This window comes from Diceros bicornis, chromosome 7 (genome assembly GCF_020826845.1).
Source record: "Diceros bicornis minor isolate mBicDic1 chromosome 7, mDicBic1.mat.cur, whole genome shotgun sequence".
Classification (NCBI taxonomy): domain Eukaryota; kingdom Metazoa; phylum Chordata; class Mammalia; order Perissodactyla; family Rhinocerotidae; genus Diceros; species Diceros bicornis.
This window is the reverse complement of record NC_080746.1, coordinates 82,711,601-82,726,103: the sequence shown is the minus strand read 5'-3', so window position 1 is coordinate 82,726,103 and position 14,503 is coordinate 82,711,601. Positions and strand designations below refer to the sequence as shown.

At 38.3% G+C, this 14,503-nt stretch overlaps 1 protein-coding gene across 1 annotated transcript in view; it reads right to left on the bottom strand.

The window, feature by feature from the left end:
• ANO3 (anoctamin 3) overlaps positions 1–14,503 on the bottom strand; it is a 266,818-nt gene that overhangs the window by 120,896 nt on the left and 131,419 nt on the right. The window lies entirely within an intron of this gene.

The following is a 14,503-nucleotide window of genomic DNA, read 5'->3' as shown; positions in this document are numbered from 1 at the left end:
TTTTACTCGTTTTACCAGGCACAATGAAAAGTAGTTATCAAAATGGTAATAGAAAAGCACAATAATATTTGGAAATCTCTTCTGAAGCATATTTAAAGAATGTAATATATATTCTATATAATTTTAAGGTTGAGTATTAGGTTTTATTTTAATACATATATGGCAACTATTAACCAAGATGTTGATTAACTTATGTTCAAATCTGTTGCTTAATTGAAGAGTTGACAGGAAATTTATTACATATATCATTGTACCTAGACACCAAAAGAACAACTTCTTTAATTATTTGATATAACAATGGTTGTCCAAACACAAAGTCAAGACGCATCTCTCGAGTTACCTGAAATAATGAAATACTTTCCAATTACAGTGTGGAATGCATTCAATTTAGAATCTGGTTTTTCATATTGATTATTCCCAGAAAACAGAATAAAACAATATTTTCTCAGAAAAGCTGGGATGCAGATCATCCATCAGGTACCTAATCTTTAAATGGTTTTGAAACAACTTAATTATTTAATGCACTGCAAACCATGAAGATCAGGTACTTTCAGAAAGCTGGTCTTCCTAAAGAATATCTCGAGAATATGCATGTTATGGCTCATGTTGATAAGGAACCCTCTGCAAAGATTTTAGCCCATTTGCAAAATAGCAACACAAGTCTACCATTCGCATGAGAACACGTTTCAGGCTATTGTTCAAATAAAATTATGGCAGTAACTGCTTGTTTGTGAGTTGTATATTTTTTTCTAGCATTTATTCTTCTAAATCTAACAAGCATTTATTGAACACCTAATGTGTGCTAGCTTCTGTGCTAAACTCTAGGGATAAAAATAAGAATAAACTGGGGCTGGCCCAGTGGCATAGTGGTTAAGTTCGCACACTCTGCTTCAGTGGCATGGGGTGCGCAGGTTTGGATGTCAGGCGTGGACCTATGCACCGCTTATCAAGCCATGCTGTGGCAGGTGTCCCACATATAAAGCAGGGGAAGATGGGCATGGATGTTAGCCCAGAGCCAATCTTCCTCAGCAAAAAGAGGAAGATTGGCAACAGATGTTAGCTCAGGGCTAATCTTCATCACCAAAAAAATAAATAAATAAAAAATAAGAATACACTGAATACTCTCAGAGATTTTAGCATATATAGGGAGTGACAGGCATATAAATGTTTAATTACAGTGCTATCTAATATGTGCAATAATAGAGGTCTGAGCTAGAGAGTTGAATGTCAGGGTGTAGCCAGAGGAAGCCTGATTAACAGGTACCAATAGCCACCAAGGGTCATATTATCTTGGTGAATTGACTGCAGTCCTCTATCAGGCAGATACAAAATTAGATCATGTCATTAATATGTAAGTGATTGCTGATTGCTTATTTGTTAATCATACTTTTGAGTTAGTAAAATGCAGTATTGAGATCTGGGTCAGACAGACGTGAATTTTTTTTTTTTTTTGTGAGGAAGATCAGCCCTGAACTAACATCTATGCTAATCCTCCTCTTTTTGTTGAGGAAGACCAGCTCTGAGCTAACATCTACTGCCAATCTTCCTCCTTATTTTTTCCCCTAAAGCCCCAGTAGATAGTTGTATGTCATAGTTGCACATCCTTCTAGTTGCTGTATGTGGGATGTGGCCGCAGCATGGACAGAGAAGCGGTGCATCAATGTGCGCCCAGGATCCGAACCCGGGCTGCTGGTAGTGGAGTGCACGCACTTAACTGCTAAGCCACGGGGCTGGCCCCTAGACGTGAATTTTAATTAACTGTGTTCTTAGACCTGTAATCTAACCTCAGTTCCTATAGATTTTTTTTTTTTTTTTGCTGAGGAAGATTGGCCCTGGGCTAACATTCATGCCCATCTTCCTCTACTTTATATGTGGGTCGCCTGCCATAGCATGACTTGATAAGAGGTGCGTATGTCCTCGCCCAGGATCCGAACCTGCGAACCCTGGGACACCGAAGCAGAGTGCACGAACTTCACCACCACACCACCGGGCCAGCCCTAGTTCCTACAGCTTTTAAGTGAAGATAATATAAACACTGTAAGATTACTGTTATGACTAAATGAGATAATGCATACAGAGCACTCCCAACATTGTCTGACCCACCAAGGAGATAAAAAAATTGTTAGTTATTATCACAAGAAAACAAGGTAAAAAAATATATACAATGTATTAACTGGCATTGGGATTTTTCTTGTTTTATAACGATCCAAATGACCCCTCTCACTCTTTGGAAAATTATCTTTCTCAGGACAAAGAGAGACAGAAACATAGATAAGCAGTCAAAAGGACGTTGGTGTGAATATGGAATTAGATCCTTTATATCACTTATGAAACATGATTTACTACAAGAGAAAAAGTGCAATGAACAAATGCACAAAGTAATGCATATAAGATAAATACCTGTACAGCTACAACCTAAGCCAAGAAACAAATCTCACCAACCCCTCCAGAAGCCCCTCATACCCCCTCTCTCAATCATGACGCCCTCCACATCCCCTCCCCCAAGGTAACCATAATTCTATCGTTTACGGTACTGCTTTCTTACTTTCCTCAGTTTTATCACCAGAGGATATACCCTTAAACACTCTATTTTAGTTCTGTCTTCAAAGTTTATGTAAATGCAAATATACCATGAATAATCTTTTGTGTCTGGCTTCTTTCACATAATATTATGGGTGTGAAAATCCATCCCTAATTTTCATATATTTGTAGTTAATTTTTTTACTGTTACAATACATTATTTTATGATTACAACAAACCTTATTTATGCTTTTTACTAATAGTGGATATTTGGGCTGTTTCCAGTCTTGGCTACTACAAATAAAGCTATAATAAACATCCATGTGTATACCTTGCAACACACATGTGCAAGCATTTCTATCAAGTATGTGCCTTAGAGAAAAACTGCTCAGGATGAATCTTCCTCAGCAAAAAACAAAAACAAACCGGAAAAACCATGCTCAATATTGTTTAAGGATATATCGTATGCAGTGAACGTATAAAAATATTGAGGGGGTGGCCATGAGGCGTAGTGGTTAAAGTTCGGCACGCTCCGCTTCAGTGGCCCAGGTTCGCAGCTTCAGATCCTGGTCATGGACCTACACCACTCTTCAGCCACGTTGTGGCAATGACCCACGTCAAAAATAGAAGAAGAGGGGCACAGATGTTTCTCGGGGACAATCTTCCGCAAGCAAGAAAAGAGGAAGATTGGCAACAGATGTTAGCTCAGGGCCAGTCTTCTTCAGCAAAAATAATAAAAAATAAATAGATAGATAGATATTCATAAGAAAGCTAATCACCAACATCAGAATAGTAAGTCTATTGAGACAAATTGAGGAAAAGGATCAGGAGGTGTTATATAGGAGCCTTCGATTTTGTCTATAATAACTTATTCTGAAACAAATACAGCAAGAAATTCAGATCCAATAAGGCTCAGTGTTGGACATAGCTTGTCACAGCTAACTATTGTCTAATAATACAGCTTTCAATATGCCTGAAATATTCATAATAACAATAATCTAAAAGATCAACATTGCTGTTGACCCCTGAAATCAACAATCTGGGATTGTATATTTGTTTAGCAGTTAAAATCTTATTTATAACTTAGCTCTCAGTTTCCTCACCTGTATAACAGGGACAATAACAAAAGTACATGACTATGTTAAGAATTTAATGAGTTAAACACTCTGTGAAACATAAGATGGTACACACACTATAGTTACTGTAATCAGAGACCTTTAAAACAATAAAACTCCAATTTTGATCATGGTCACTAAAACGTATACTCCCTTCAGTCAACTACACTTGTACCTGCATCATTTAAAAAAAATAAAATATGGTAAAATAAGCTTATCAGAGAGATTAAACTGGACATATTTGATCATTGGTGATTCAGAAGGCATCTCATGAGGTCTAAGGGGCATCATTACGAACAAATGATCACCTCAGAGCTCATGTGCTGAAGAGACGTGAACTGTCAATCCCAGGTCAGCCACTGAAGATGACTTTCCACATCAACTCTACTCAAACCTGGCCTAAAGTCATTCTGCACTTCTCCAGAGATCAGTTGGAAATACAAAAGTAAAAATAAAAAAATACTTTTAAAGATTCACTGAAAGTTTGAGAATAAAGATTTTTAGACCAAAAGATCAAATTTTAAATGCAAAACAAAATCATATGCTATTTTATTGTAAAGGAGTTTGAGGAAATGAAGATTGTAGGGAGTTTGAAAAAATCAGCAACATCAAAGGATTGCTTGCCACCATGAATGCCATACCGTCCCTCACAGAGCTCTCAAACAAGAGTGTTCACAATAAAGACACACTTGGTGATCTCCAACATGTGTTTAGGAAACTGACTTAAAATATTGGTAATCTTACATGTCAAATGAAGATATTCCTAAAAAATGCTGCACTGTTTCTAGTTCTTCGGATCAATCTTTCCCATGAAGGCAATCAAAAATTATGTAATGCAAAACCTTAAAAATATGAAAGAATTCACAAGATGATGAGGAATTGCTAGGTCAAGTTCAGGACACAGCAGAAATCGGAAATGGAGAGGTAAGCTCCATACCTGAGCTCTTAGGTCACTTTTACCCCCAAGGACATCTGCAGATCCTGCGAATGTGGGCTTTTGTATTAGCACTCCTCTGTGTGCTGGGTGCCAGGGATACAGTGGCTAATGAGCCAGCCAGCCCAGTCTGCCCAAGATATTTTTAGGACACCTCAGTAGTAAGTGTTCTTGAAAAATTAAGATACTCCCTTCTTTTGGCTCTGGATTCATAACAGATGAAAGGCAGACAGACGCCTAAAAAGAAAGGGGAAGTGTAACACAGAGAGGTCAAATTATACAAGGGCAGGTTGAATTCATCTGCATTTTTGCAAATGGGAAATAAAAAGGTCAAGTCAAAATACAGAATGGGGAAAAAATATCTCTGAGACACGTGAACGGCCCAGAACATCACCCTAGTCAAAGGCCACTGTTTCACTTGAATATTTAACTTGAAATGGCAGACCTCCAGATCAGGATATCAAGGTTGCTGGCACTGAATAACCACTTAGAACCGTCACTGCTATCCTTGACCACAGTGGAAATTAGGAAAACTCACAAATGCTCCGAGGCAAAATATTCTAAACTGTTAGGTGTTTATCATTAATCACTGACTCTAAGAAGGCAGAGAATAAAATTCCCCATAACGTGCAAACCAAGATGGATTTGATCTGATGAGAAATGTATCGGCTCCTGCAGAAAAGATGAGCCCTAAGCTGTGTTCCTTACATTTGCAGAAAATTATTTTTCATGACCCAGCAGACCTATGTTCCTCTTTCTTTATCCCTAAAAGCGCTATCAGTAAGACAAGAATCTCCTAAGACCCAACAAGAGGAAGAAGGCTCATCAAACAATTATTTTTGCTAATATCATAAAGCAGATGACCTTATGACACAGGCTACAAATAACCTACTCAGAGTAAAAATGAATCAGGCCATGTTGGAAACTTTGGAAAGTTGATATATTGAAAATATATCATAGAATTTTAATGCCTATTCTACCACAAGCTTAGTTCTTTCCAGTGCCAGAGTTACTCTTGCTGTTAAAAGTCAGACATCTATAAAGAGAGACAGAAAGACAAACTCACTGAGGTCCTCATGGGTGTCATCTAAGATTATGGCCCTAGCTATTGGTACTTGTATAGGCTTTTCCAGGGTTAGCAATTTAGTTTTCTAAACTGTAGAAGGATAGGTCAAGACAAAACCAGTGGTTTTTAATCATTCTTTGGTAATAGGCAATATCCTCAGAAGAAAACACATACTTACAATTCACATAATTATGTATACAATTTCAGAGAGTTCATGGCTCCCCTGGAGCTTATGTGGGGGCCTGCATAGAGCTCCCTGGACACCAGGCTAAGAACGTCTGGATCAGGCAGTCTCAGAATCTTCCCAGGCCTAGGAACACTGGCCTCTACACTAAGCTCCCCTGGGAAAGCCTTGTTAGAAAGGAGTTGAATCTCTTACAACAAAGCCTCCAAGCACTCTGGAAGGCTGCAGCTAAACCAACAGCATGGCCACTTGAATTTATAAGAAAAATGGGCATTAGTGAAGGTACCCAACATTTCCTTTTCCCCTACTAATCTTTCCTTTTTGACAACTATGAAAAATCAATACACAATGCCTCGTCTTTGAAACCAAGGTAAGTGAAGGCATTCATGTTTCTTTCATTTTGTGAAGACAATGTGACTTATAGTCGGGATCCCAGAAATGAAGACCCATTTCTACTTCTGACCTCAGTTACTGTGCACAAATACTTAAGGTTTCAGCATCTTTATTTATAAAATGGTAATAATAAGGCCTATTTACTTCCCTGAAACATTGTTAAGGTGGTGGCTGATGTGTGTAATATAACTAGCTTGAGGACAGACCTCTTAGGTGCTAGACAAATGACAACTGTCATCTGAGAAGTGATTAAACAAGATACAATATGGCATTGTTTCTAAAACTTTAATCATATATATATACATATATATATATATATATAGCCACAGCCACAGACTACTTATTTAATATTTTTTCTTTATATTGCACTCTTTAAAAAATAGCATTTGCCAAAATAATGTTAACCTAAAAATAACAAGTTTAGTGTGCTGGTTATGTTTTTTCTAACAGACATTAAAATAAGGTCATATCTATTAAAAGTTTTTAAGCTATTACTGTTCAGCTTAAAAATCATTTTGTAAACTATGCTTTGGCAAACATGTAGCTATAACAGGTCACTAAACCCTAGCTTAAATTCAACCTATCTGGGTTTATTCTTTTCCTTGGTGAAGAGCAAGACTTGAGACATGGTGGTTGGAGTTTTGATGGTGGAAAGGGAAGAAGGAAATGCCCCAAGGAGGCCAGGTGGCAGTGCCTTGGGTGTCTGACGTTCAGCCAGTGAGTTACAGTCCCTGAGGGCTGCCAGCAAGGAGGAAGAGGAATGGAGGCCAGGACAGAAGACACGTGATTGTCAAAGCCTGCTGCTACTGATGGCAGGTCCAGAGCCAGAGTAGCTCGTGTCATTTTTAGTATGTAAAAGCTGCGCGTCTATTTAATGGCTGCAGTATTTTAAAGCTGGCAAAAAGTAATAGATAATTTGCCACTTAAAAAAAGTAGAAATAAAAACATAAAGAGGAGGGATCAGGCCCTTAGCTTGGAAGGCAGAAAAACTGGCTCTCTGCTGCTAATTTACTGATGCAAATCTTTTATAATTCACTTCTGTTTAGAAGCTAAACACAAGGTTATAATTCTGTGAAAGACTGGAAAGGCCATTAAATCACTGCTCATCTTTTAGCCAATACTGGAACTGCCCACAGCAGTCCTTTTCCAGCATGCTCCTGCACGGACAATAAAAAAATATGTCAATAAACAGGGATGGAAAAAAACCACATCTCATGAAAGCCAGATTATTAAAACTCAGAAGTGCAACTTCATTAACCTAAAAAGCACACACACACACACACATCTTATGTACTCAGCAACTACTCTCAGCTACGTGCTGGAGAAACAAAGGCACCTGTCATTCAACAAATCTCTCTTAGTGCCTACACAGTCCCAGATGCCTGTTCAAGTGAGTGGGGACAGAGAGGTGAACAGCAGTCAGAAGAACAAAATGAGTACTAAACGAAGTCCTGCAGACTCCCTGTGAACAAAACAAGTTTATTAAGCACCTTTTACATGCTGCAGATTGTGCCTTTTCTTTATCTTAGTCCTTTCTTTCCATCATATGGGAGCCAGCACAGCCTAGAATTAAATGCTTATTTTTTTGAGGTAGACAGACCTGGATTTGAATTCTGGCTCTGCCTCTTAACTAGCTACACAGACTTGGATTTTACTAATCATTGTGTTCACTGGTTTCCTCATTCATAAGTAGGAGACACATATTCCCTAAAACAGAGAATTAAGGGCTCACTTACAAGAACTAAATTAGTGTTCTTCTGTCCCGGTTACTGTTTTAGGTATGGGTGAAAAACAGTGAGCAAGACAGACACGGCCTTATGGTCCAGCCATGGGGATAAATGAGTAGATTTATCTGAAAGTGATTTTTGGCAGTTAATGCAGTAAACTTATTGCTATAATTATTAAAGGATGATACTTTGAATGGGGGAGAGGATGAAGAACACATGCACATAAAAGAAAAGTGTTTTAATAAAAGTGGCAGGCATTAAATGACAAATGACTGTCGGGCAAATAATAAGCATTTTAAGAGACAACTGCTGCCCCAGAAGTTCAATATAGGAAGTTATCATGCCAGCTGGGGCTGATCAAAGGTAGCTTTACCGGACAGATAGGTTCTACTAACCACATAAGTAGAACGACTCTATAAGGTCAGGTACATGCAAAAAAACAAGTCAAAAAAATATAAACTACAAGAAAAAAACAGATCATATGGTGTCATAACCATTTAGGCAAAAGCATCTACGAACACTTACTCTAGAAGTGACACAGAAGAGTTGAGACGGAGCCAAAAACACATACATCTCAGCTCCCTAACTCATTAATGAGACACTAATGCTTTGTCTCATTCTAATGTCTCAGGAGAACCTGATTTTATCAAACACCATTATAATTCTAGCTAAGCTACTCCTATGCCATGGCCCATGGCTTGTGGCCCATAATCAATATATTTCTGCTTATCCGTATTGGAACAAGAAACTTTAGAAAAAGGAGGAGCCCTTTATCCTTTTAATGACTGATTTAAAGACAAGATTCTTTAGAACTTACAAACAATATTTAGAGAAGATATTAAACTGTACTTAACAAATTAAATATCCTTAGCATAGGTTACCATTTAATAAATAATGTATAGGTAGTTAAATGTTCTGCCTTTGAAATTTTATATTTTTGTTTGCTTTTAAGAAAACTTCAAAAAAATTATAAATTTTAGAGCAGGGCTGCTCAAAGTCTAGTGCTGTTTGGTAGAAGAAGGCAGTGGATATGGAGGTGGGGACTACGTGGGCCGAGTAGGTTGTAATTCACTTGTTTTCTCTCTGGGTGTGGAGAAAATATGGGTTAATTGTGTCAAAAAGCACAATTTTCTTTGGTTATCTTTCCATTACCAAAAGAAAAAACAAAATGCAGAGGGAGAACAAGAAATATTGCTGTTTCCTCATTTCTGGGACTTCTCGGGGCCCCCTGGTAAGGAAGACCTCTGATACCTGCCTGCATTTTCTGAACACCCTTCTTCATACTGAGATCCTTCCCTTTTCAGAGCCCACCTGCACCTGCTTACAAGAGCCGATTTTTAAATGTTCAGGAATTTTGTGAACTAGCTGACCTCACATTGTAGGTGAAATAGGCCAAGGTGGGAGTATTTACACCATGGAAATCAGCAAATGCTTTTTTTCTGAGCCCTTTTACCACAACTGCTTGCACATGTCAACGCACAAAGATAGAGAACACATCTCTGTTGTCCACCACTGTTCATGTGATGCCTAGTCTAGTGTCTGCTATATGATGGGTGTACACAAGCTAGACAAATCAGATAGGAGAGTTAGCAAACACATTCAAGAATTCCTTTCAAAAACTGTCTCTGGCCTTTAAAATCATAACCACTCAGCCTCATAAAAATCCCCAATTGGGTATAGTCTCTATTCTGCCATTTCCATAACTCCCTCATGATAAGGAGGAGTTGCATAGGAATAAATGTTATACATGGGGGAAGGCAGAGTAAAACAGTTTTATTATTTTAATTTTAATTTTATTTATTTATTTTTCCCCCAATGCCTCAGCATTGGGGGAAAACTATGACATAGTTGTATGTCATAGCTGCACATCCTTCTAGTTGCTGTATGTGGGACGTGGCCTCAGCATGGCTGGAGAAGCGGTGTGTCGGTGCGCGCCCGGGATCCGAACCCAGGCCGCCAGCAGCGGAGCGCGCGCATTTAACCGCTAAGCCACCAGGCCAGCCCTAAAACAGGAATTTTAGAACAGTCTCTGGGAACTCAGTCCAGTCCAAGGCAAGACTTCTCCTGGCTGGGGGAGCCACTCACAGCAGAAGAGTTTAAATAGGATAAATAGCCTGCTTTCTGAAGAGTTTTGGGGAGCTATAGTTTTGAAGTTGCTTTTTAGCTTCCTGCTATTAGGAACCACCATGCTGCAGGAATAAACAATGCAATGTTGTTTGAGCCAAAAGATAGTTGCGACTGATTTGTTGGCGACTTTGGAAACCAAACAATCGTAAGTCATCGAAGAGTCCTTGCAAATCAGGCTGGAGTCTGCAGGGCAGTGACAACTGCATTAAGTAATGGTGAACCAGGAGTACACAGCATTAGAGATGATTCTTAATGACAGTATTAAAAAAATTTTAGATAATGCTATTTTTTCCACTAAAAGCTTCCCCTCCTGTCTGCTTGTTTTGACCCAATTAAACAAAGATGACAGATTCCAAGGGCCAGGTTCCACAAAAGTAGTAGTTTCTCTAATTTTTGTCCCTGTCCCAGGATCTTTTTCTTTCTACAGATGGCTGTTTTTCACTCATTAATGGAAAACACTGCACTTCAGTATCAAAAATGCTGGTAGCATGTGCCAAACTCTAAGAGCTCGTGTCAGGATGAGAAATCTCTTGAAGGCAATATCCTGCATATCTTCTTGTTACCAAAGGAAGATTGGCTTACCTAAGAAGGACTAAGATAAAAATTTACATGTATAAACACATAAACATTTTTAGCACTCTGGTAAGCAGTTACAGTTTTTGAAAACATTGCTTTCTAATACAGTGACATTATAAAGAAAAACATAAACACAGTTATAGATAATGTTAGTCCAGAGGCCTCTCTTTAGGAATCCTAAAAACATTCTTTTTTAACCACTTAATCCCCCTTGTGATTTTTTAAGTAAATTCCTCAAGGAATATTTGCTTTATTGATGTATGCATGTGTCTTTTACAAAGTTCAATATATTTTCAGACACTACAATGGAATAAATACAAATGGAACTCATATATATGCATATATGAACTTTTCTTAAACAGGGATACCTCAGAGATATTTCAGGTTCAGTTCCAGAGCACTGCAATGAAGCAAATATTGCAATAAGGTAAGTCACACAAATTTTTTGGTTTCCAAGTGCATATAAAAGTTCTCTTTAAAGCATACTATATTCTATTAAGTGTGCAATAGCATTATGTCTAAAAGAATAATGTACATACCTTAATTAAAAAATACTTCACTGCTAAAAAGTGCTAACCATCGTCTGAGCCTTTAGCGAGTCATAATCTTTTTGCTGCCGGAGGGTCTTGCCTCAATGTTGATGGCTGCTGACTGATCAGGGTGGTGGTTGCTGAAGGCTGGGTTGGCTGTGGCAATTTCTTAAAATAAGACAACAATGAAGTTTGCTACATCAATTGACTCTTCCTTTCACAAATGATTTCTCTGTAGCATGTGGTGCTGTTTGATAGCATTTTACCCACATAGGAACTTCTTTCAAAATTGGAGTCAATCCTCTCACACCTGCCACTGGTTTATCAACTAAGTTTATGTAATATTCTAAATCCTTTGTTGTCATTTCAACAATCTTCACAGCATCTTCACCAGGAGTAGATTCCATCTCAACAAACCACTTTCTTTGCTCATCCATAAGAAGCCACTCCTCATCTGTTAAAGGTTTATCATGAGACTACAGCAATTCAGTCACACTATCAGGCTCCACTTCTAATTCTAGTTCTCTTGTTATTTCCACCACATCTGCATTTATTTCCTCCACTGAAGCCTTGAGCCCTTCAAAGGGATCCATGAGGGTTGGAATCAATTTCTTCCAAACTCCTGTTAATGTTGATATTTTGACCTCTTTCCATGAATCATGAACGTTCTTAAAGAATGGTGAATCCTTCCCAGAAGATTTTCAATTGACTTTGCCCAGATCCACCAGAGGAATCACCAGCTATGGCAGCTATAGCCTTACGAAATGTTTGTTTGTGTTTTTCCGGGAAAGATTCGCCCTGAGCTAATATCTCTTGCCAATCTTCCTCTCTCTTTTTTTTTTGTAATATTCTCAAAGCCCCACTACATAGTTGTATATTCTAGTTGTTAGTCCTTCTAGTTCTTCTATGTGAGCCACTGACACAGCATGGCTACCAGCAGACGAGTGATGTGGTTCCAAGCCTGGGAACCGAACCCAGGCCGCAGAAGCAGAGTGCACCAAACTTTAATAACTAGGCCATCATGGATGGCTCATAAAATGTTTATTTCTTAAATAAGACTTGAAAGTCAAAATTACTCCTTGATCCATGGGCTGCAGAATAGATGATGTGTCAGCAGTCATGGAAACAACATTAATCTCATTGTGCATCTCCATCACAGCTCTTGGTGACCAGGTGCATTGTCAACAAGCAGTAACATTTTAAAAGGAATCTTTTTTTTTCTGAGCAGTAGGTCTCAACAGTGGACTTAAAATATTCAGTAAACCATGCTGTAAACAGATGCTCTGTCATCCAAGCTTTGTTGTTCCATTTATAGAGCACAGGCAGAGTAGATTTAGCATAATTCTTAAGGTTCCAGGATTTTTGGAATGGTAAATTGGTGTTGACTTCAACTTAAGTCACCAGCTGCATTAGCTCCTCACAAGAAGTCAGTGTGTCCTTTGAAGTTTTGAAGCCAGGCATTGACTTCTCTTCTCTAGCTAAGAAAGTCCTAGATGGCATCTTCTTCCAATAAAAGGCTTTTCATTTACACTGAAAATCTGTTGTTTTGTAGCCACTGTCATTAATTATCTTAGCTAGATCTTATGGATAACTTGCTGCAGCTTCTACATTGGACCTTGCTGCTTCACCTTGCTCTTTTATGTTTTGGAGATGGCTTCTTTCCTTAAACCTCATGAACCAACCTCTGCTAGCTTCGAACTTTTCTTCTGCAGCTTCCTCACCTCTCTCAGCCTTCATAGAATTGAAGCGAGTTAGGGCTTTCTTCTGAATTAGGTTTTGGCTTAAAGGAATATCGTGTCTGGTTTGATCTTCTATCCAGATCACTAAAACTTTCTCCATATCAGCAATAAGGCTGTTTCACTTTCTTACCATTTGTGTGTTCACTGGAGGAACACTTTTAATTTCCTTCAAGAACTTTTCCTTTGCATTTACAACTTGACTAATTGTTTGGCACAAGAGGCCTAGCTTTCAGCCTGTCCTGGCTTTTGACATGCCTTTCTCAGTAAGCTTAATCATTTCTAGCTTTTGATTTAAAGTGAGAGACATGTGACCTTTTCTTTCACTTGAGCACTTCAAGGCCACTGCAGGGTTATTAACTGGACTAATTTTACTGTTGTTGTGTCTCAGGGAATAGGGATCCCAGAGGAGAGGGAGAGAGAAGGGGGAATGGCTGGTTGGTGGAGCAGTCAGAACACATATAACATTTATTGATTAAGTTCTTACATGGGTGAGGTTCTTGGTCCCCCAAAACAATTATAATAGTAACATCACAGATCACCACAACAAATATAATAATAACAAAAAAGTTGAAATATTGCAAGAATTACCAAAATGTAACACAGACACTAAGTGAGCAAATGCTGTTGGAAAAATGGTGCCAACAGACTTGCTTGACACAGGGTTGCCACAAATCTTCAATTTGTGGAAAATGCAATATCTGCAAAGCACAATGAAGTGCAGCTCAACAAAACTATTCAGTATGCCAGATACAGATATGAAAAAATCTGAAGTCAGATAATTTCTAAGTAGGAAGCTTTCCTAGATACATATACAAAATATTTGTATTCAACTTACTTCTAAGTGGGAAAATGAAACAAAAAAGAACAGATTTGTAAGTACAGTCACATGCCACATGACGTTTGGTTAATGATGGACGACATATGCGACAGTGGTCACATGAGATTAGTACCATACAGCCCAGGTGTATAGTAGGCTATACCATCTGGGTTTGTGTAAGTACACTCTGCAATGTTTGCACAATGACTAAATAGCCTAATGAGGCATCTCTCAGAATGTATCCCTGTCATTAAGCGACTCATTATATTATACAATATGAATCACAATCAATCTACAAAATCATAATCTCCATGAAGCTCCCATGATTCAAGAAGCACTGAGCAGTCAAAGAGAACTGAACACATTTTACATAGGCAACAGGGGGGCTGATCTTTTTAATATGTTGCTTAGGTTTTGTCTGCCTTTTAAAAGTTTCTCAGAGCAACAGCCTACTCCTATTTTGTTAACAAGATTCCCTCCTCCTCTTTGCTTTCTCAGCTTCATATAACCTGTTTTTATCAGGTGCCTTATTTCATTTTCTACCTTCCATCTCCATCCAATATTTGAAGATACATCTTATCAACAAGGTCCAATCTAGACATTATCAAGCCCCTCCAAAGACTCTGCATCATTTGTTTAGTGGTACAGGGAGAAACTAGCTTTCCAGTATTCAGCATCTAGGTCTAGTTTTAGGTTATAAACACATAACATATAGCATTTATGAACTTCCTCTCATCCTCTTTTTACTTTTATTTTTTATTGTGAAATTTTTGTT